The 6557-nt window shown below is 40.5% G+C and overlaps 1 protein-coding gene across 2 annotated transcripts in view; it reads left to right on the forward strand.

The window, feature by feature from the left end:
* Positions 1-6557, forward strand: part of LOC106876941 (cytokine-like nuclear factor N-PAC) — a 69360-nt gene that overhangs the window by 25471 nt on the left and 37332 nt on the right. The window lies entirely within an intron of this gene.

Genomic DNA, 6557 nt, shown 5'->3' on the forward strand with positions numbered 1-6557 from the left:
ATATGCTTGTGTATATATTTATTCTGCATATTCGTGTGTGTGCGTGCTTGTGTTTATGTATGTGTGTGTGTGTACCTCTGCTTCCTTTGTGTGTGTGTGTTTGAGTGTCTATACGTATGAGTTTGTGTGAGTATACACGTGTGTTTGTGGTGTATGCATGTGTGGAATGTGTATGTATATATATATATATAGTCGTGTGTTTCTACCTTGTGTGTGCTTGTCTGTCTGTATTGCTTATGTACCTACTTAAGTAAGTAGGTAGATAGATAGATAAATTACGTACATAGATAATACACTCATAAGGAGACAAAAACACATTATCATATATACATACACACATATAGGCACACTTGCAACACACAACAGGCACATACTCACACAAATTCATACTTATAGACATGTTCAAACATTTACACTAATAATAAAGAAAAGGAGTGGAATTGAACCAGTATGTGTGTTAACTATATTGGTACAATGACTCTTCCTAGTCAACGAAATTTGTTTCAACACACAAATTCACATTAAGAATCTTTTAGACCAGATACATAACCGTATGAGAGTTGATTCATTTGACTAAACACCTTCAAAGCAGTGCCCCAGCATGGCTGCAGTCCAGTGACTGAAACAAGTAAAAAAAAAGCTGTGTGTGTGTGCGCGCATGTATGTTGTACAGTAAACTTGCCAAAGGAATGAAAAATCCATTTCTTGAGGGAGGACTGTGTCTGAAATATTGGCTTTTCCCATTCCTGGCAAGTTTATTGTGCTGTTTTCATCAATTTTGAAACACACAATATATCTTGCCAATGCAAAACATCTGCCTCATTGAATTCTGTTTGATTATTCATTCACACATACATACCCATTCCATGCTGGCATAAGGTTAGAACGCTTGGCTGGAACTGGTAAGCTGGAGAGCTGTACCAGGTTCCAGTCTGATTTTGGCTTGGTTTCTACAGCTCAATGCCCTTCCTAATGCTAACCCCTCTAAAAGTTTAGTGGGTGCCCTTATGTGTTGCCTGCCTGGGTACTTTCACATGACAGTGGCATGGAAGCTGTTGTCTCACCAGCACTAGCCACAACTACGATTTCACTTGAGTCTTTTCAAGCACAGCCAAAGGTCAGGAACCTTTGTCATTGCCTCTGTGAGACCCCACATTCAAAGATCATGCTTCACCACCTCATCCCATGTCTTCTTGGGTCTACCCCTTCTTCCCTGGTGTGTATATGTGTGTGTGTGTGTGTGTGTGTGAGAGGATAGTCAGTTGATCAGAGTGGAAAGGAAAGGTAAGTAGTTTCATAAGAATATGAAGGGAGAGTAATAGGTGGTTGAAGGGGGATGTAGAGATGAATGTGTTAAATAATGTGCAAAGGGGAGGTGCAGTTGGTGAGGAGAGTAGGCAAGATGAGAGAGAGATAGTGGCTCAAGACAGGATAAATTTTAAGGTGCAACTGATGAACAAGGTGTAGGAGTGATGGAGAGATGTGGGGGTATGTAATTGTGTGTATAGTGAGTGGGACATAATGGTAGATATGAGAGGTTGTTCAGAATGATAACACACACACATATATGATGTTATTGTAGCTAAAATCAAATTTCACAAACTGCTACTCAGTTTTGTGATAATACTGACTTTAAAAACTTGTAAATTGTGAGTATATATTTTGTCTATAGTCACCAATTCAATGAATAATCATTTAAATCTTGTTATACCAATAATTACACTGGCCAACAGAATTTTTGTTGCATTGATACCAACAATTGGTATTAGCTAATCTGATTATGGTGCAGCCTTCTGGCTTGCCAGTCCTCAGTCAAATTGTCCAACTCATGCTAACATGGAAAGCGGACGTTAAACGATGATGATGAAGTTAGTTTTTCTCTGTAAGCTCTGCATTTTTTGCAATTAAAGCATTTTTATATTTTCCAAATTTTGAATATTTCTTGAGATATGATATAATCCATCTGATAATTTTATAGTTGTACAATCTTCAAACTAGATGGAAAAGAACGAATATCCATGCCTTGAGATTCTAACTTTATTCATATATATGAGTTACTACACCACAATAAGAATTAGTTATAAAAATAATATTTATTCCGATGCTGAGTAAAGTAAATGTTATCACCATCTGCTTTTCATTTGAAAATATATATATTATATACAAATGATAGTTGTACATAGCTGAGAAACTGATTAGGATGGAAGATAGAACACAAATAAATCTTATTCAGGCAAGAATTTACACTGGGAGTTCTTGCATTTGTAGACTTAATCAGGGAAATCTTTAATGCTCCAACAGTAGTCTGCCATCATGTTTTTGTCCCATTGCTTTTGTTAATGCTCTTCCATGGTCCTGAGGTGTTGGTGGAAGCACTCTTCTTGTTCATCACTTCTCCAGGATTTTCAGGGAATTGATTGGAGTGACTATGCAGGAAAAGGAGTTTAATGCTCATCTTACACCCCAAGTCCATGGAAAGCTAACAGAATATTATTTACAAGAATTTCATAGTCATCTGCTTTTCTGTTTCCAAGAAAAAATTTTTTATTGTATGGAATGACAGCCATGCTACTCTTTCCTTGTCATTCCCTCTTTCCAACAAATTCTTCATCATGTACAAGGGCACGAATCTGAGCTCTGTTAAACACATCTGCTTTGATCTGCTCAAATGACAAGCCAAGAAATGCAGAGACTATATGTTGAAAACATTCAGCATCAGTATGCTATGCCTCAGTGAATTGCTTGATCAAGCCCAGCTTTATTTGGAGTGGTGGGGAAAAATAATCTTGTCTCAGCTGACAATTGGATCATTCACAATATTTGGCATGTCTGCTTCCAGAGTCTCATGAATGGGACACTTCTTCTGGATCCAGTGTTTCTCTTGAGCTCAGCTGTTCCCACATGCAGAGATAGCAAGGATGTTTTGTGAAACCTTTCTGTTGGCCAAGGAGGGAATTGACCATTTTCAAATCTAGACAAATGATCCAGTTGTGCTTTGTGATATTTTAGTTGGTCAATAACCGTTTTCTTATGCCATTGTATTCTTCTTGCAAATGCACTGAGTGACCAGCTGGGACAGCTCCATAAACATGAGAATGCACTTTGAACAATTTAGAAACAGTCACCAGTCGGTTGAATTATACAAGAGGATTCCTAATTCTTGAAGAAGACTGGGAATATCGTGGTAGGAAACAAAGTGTTTCTCTTCTGACAAAAAAAAATGACACAAAAATCTGGTTTTGTTTTCAAAAACAAGAAACTTTTGTAGTCTGGTCAAGTAGACAGTGAGACTTCAGCTGCAGTCTTGGAGAGTCCTAAATCATTCAGTTCTGTTTGGCTAAAATGATTTTTTGGTACTATAAGAGAGGTCTTGGAATTGTGAAGTAATTTCTTGATCTTCTTTATCACCTTAGTACTCTTGTTCACTAGCTTCGTCTTTGGAAGAGGTAAACTGGAATTGGGAGTAATTGCTGAAGGAATATTGGGATAAGATTTTTTATGCCTATTTTCATTGCCAATGCCTTTTATGTTAACCATATAAAAATAAGTTACTTGTGTGGTCCCTGGGTTATTGCCAAACCATAGGAACTCCAAACAGCAGGCCCTTTCATTTTCCTTTTATCCAGTCATGAAGCATTTCCTTACAGTTATGACACATAACATGAGGGGTCCATTTTTTATCTTGGTTGCCTAGGAGAATTCCAAAATAGGCTTTATAAGCCCAACTTGCAATCAGTGTGATATTGTACCTTTGGCAAATAAGTGTGAAGGAGCAGAAATAAGTGTCTTGCTATAGAGGAGGTACATGGTTACCCAGGGAGGGAGAGGTACAAGAAATAAGCCAGAAACAAGTGTGCTGATGTAAAAGAGATACTTGATGACCTAGTCAGACAAAAAAAAACAAGAGAAGGCAAGAGTGATCAAAGGGAAAGAAAGAGAGAGAGAGATAGTAGGAAACAGCAAAAGTGTAAGAAAGAGCCGAAGAGAGATGGTGTAGTGCTAGGGTATACTCACGAGTAACAAGAATATGAGCATGGAACCTGGTTAGAAAAATAGGGTGTGGGTGATGGGGGATGTGGAGAGCAGTGAGCAGGGCAGTGAGGGCAAGAAAAGGGATTGGAAAACAATCATGATTTATGAAAAGGAAATGGGAGGAAGAGGAAGATGCAGTTTGGTTTCTTAGAGTAGAGTGTGTGGGTCACAACTCTTCTTACACTCAGTTTTGTGGACGGGTCTTCTCTAGAACTTCATATCACCAAACATCTCAGTCTAGCGTCATTTCCTTCATGAGCCCCAACATCCTAAGGTCAGTCCTCACCACTTCATCCCATGTCTTCCTGGCTCTTCCCCTCTTCCACACGTATCATCCACTTTCAGCAACAGGCACTTCTGTATACAGCTGTCGTCACTCATATGCCTCACATGTCCAAACCAATGCATTCTCCTCTCCTGCAGACCCTATTTAAATCCCTCTTATGCCTAACTTTTCTCTCAACACAGTTGTGCTCTGTCGGTCATGCACACTAATGTTGCAAATCCAATGGAGCATACTACCTTCATTCCTCTCCAGCCTACAAATGTCCTCTGCAGTCAGAGCTCATGTCTCACTACCATGTAACATAGCCATTCATACACAAGCCACATACAATCTGTCTTTCTCTCTGAAAGAGAGTCCTCTTGTGGCCAACAGAGTTCCTTCATCCTATTCTTATTTTAGTGACAATACTTTCAGAGCATCCACCACCTTTAATAATTTGGTTAATTAAATAGCAGAAACTATCTACTACCTCAAGAGAGCCTCCTAGTTATATACATATATATACATGGAATCGTGTGTGTGTGTGACATTGAATATAGCTTGTGGTGGAATGGTAGGGAAGGTCGATAGCTTTGGTGATAAAGAGAGATAATACTTACTGAGGATGAGAAAGATAGATATCGTTTATCTTTTATTTGTTTCAGTGATTAGACTGTGACCATGCTGGGGCACCACCCCGAAGAACTTTAGTTGAGCAAATCAATCCCAGTACTTATTTCAATTTTAATCTTGGTTTTTACTCTATTGTCTCTTTTGTGAAACCGCTAAATTATGGGGACATAAACACACCAACATTGGTTGTCAAGTGGAGAAACAAACACATACATATAGACAGTTTCTGTCTGCCAAATCCACTCCTGGCTAATAACCTGCGTATTGCTACTTTCATCATCATCATCGTTATTTAACGTCCGCTTTCCATGCTAGCATGGGTTGGACGGTTTGACCGAGGACTGGCAAGCCAGGAGGCTGCACCAGACATCAGTCTGATCTGGTAATGTTTCTACAGCTGATATCCTTCCTAACGCCAACCACTCTGAGAGTGTAGTGGGTGCTTTTTATGTGCCACCACTGGCATGAGGGCCAATCAGATGGCACTGGCATCGACCACACTTGAATGGTGCTTTTTACATGCCACCGGCGTAGGAGCCAGTCAGGCGGTACTGGCATCAGCCACGACAGCAATTTTACTTGACTTGATAGGTCTTCTCAAGCACAGCACATTGCCAGACAATTGAAGAGAACTCTTAAATGGGCTGGTTATGTGATCTGGCATAGGCCATAGCTATGATCTCACTTAGCTTGCTGGTTCTTCTCAAGCACAACATCTCTCCAAAGGTCTCAGCTGCTAGTCATTGCCTCAGTGAGCCCCTACGTTTGAAGGTCATGCTTCACTACCTCATCCCAGTTCTTCCTTGGTCTACCTCTTGCGCAGGTTCCTTCCACAGTTAGAGATCGGCACTTCTTTACACAGCTGTCCTTCTCCATACATAACACATGACCATACCAGCGCAGTCGTCTCTCTTGCACACCACACCTGATGCTGCTTATGTCCAACATTTCTCTCAGGACGCTTACACTCTGTCGTATATGCACACTGACATTACACATACAGTGGAGCATACTAGCTTCATTTCTTTCAAGCCTACGCATGTCCTCAGCAGTCATGGCCCATGTTTCGCTGTCATGTAGCATGGCTGTTTGCACACATGCATCATACAGCCTACCTTTCACTCTGTGCAAGAGGCCCTTTGTCGCCAGCAGAGGTAAGAGCTCTCTGAACTTTGCCCAGGCTAGCAGCTACACTCTCAGAGTACCCACCCCCACTACTGACCTGGTCACCTAGGTAATGGAAGCTATCGACTGTTTCTAGTTTTTTCCCCTGGGATGTGATGGAAGTTGTTCTCTGCACATTTTCACTGTTTATAGCACCTGAGCATTTACCCCATACAAAAACTATCTTCCCAGTTAGCCTCCCTCTGATATTGCTGCACCTCTTATGTGTCCATAGCTTACATTAGGTACATCTTATGGAGTTTCTACCTACGCCTTTCCTACAGACCAAGTAGGGCCATCTACCTGAAGGGATTTGTGGTTTATCTGCCTTCCTACTTATTAAGACTTTGGTTTTAGCTAGGGTGACTCTAAGGCCCTTCGATTCTAGACCTTGCTTCCACCCCTGAAACTTTTCCTCTAGATCTGGTAGTGACTCAGCTATTAGAGCAAGGTCATCAGCATA

Source organism: Octopus bimaculoides, chromosome 16 (assembly GCF_001194135.2).
Source record: "Octopus bimaculoides isolate UCB-OBI-ISO-001 chromosome 16, ASM119413v2, whole genome shotgun sequence".
Lineage (NCBI taxonomy): Eukaryota > Metazoa > Mollusca > Cephalopoda > Octopoda > Octopodidae > Octopus > Octopus bimaculoides.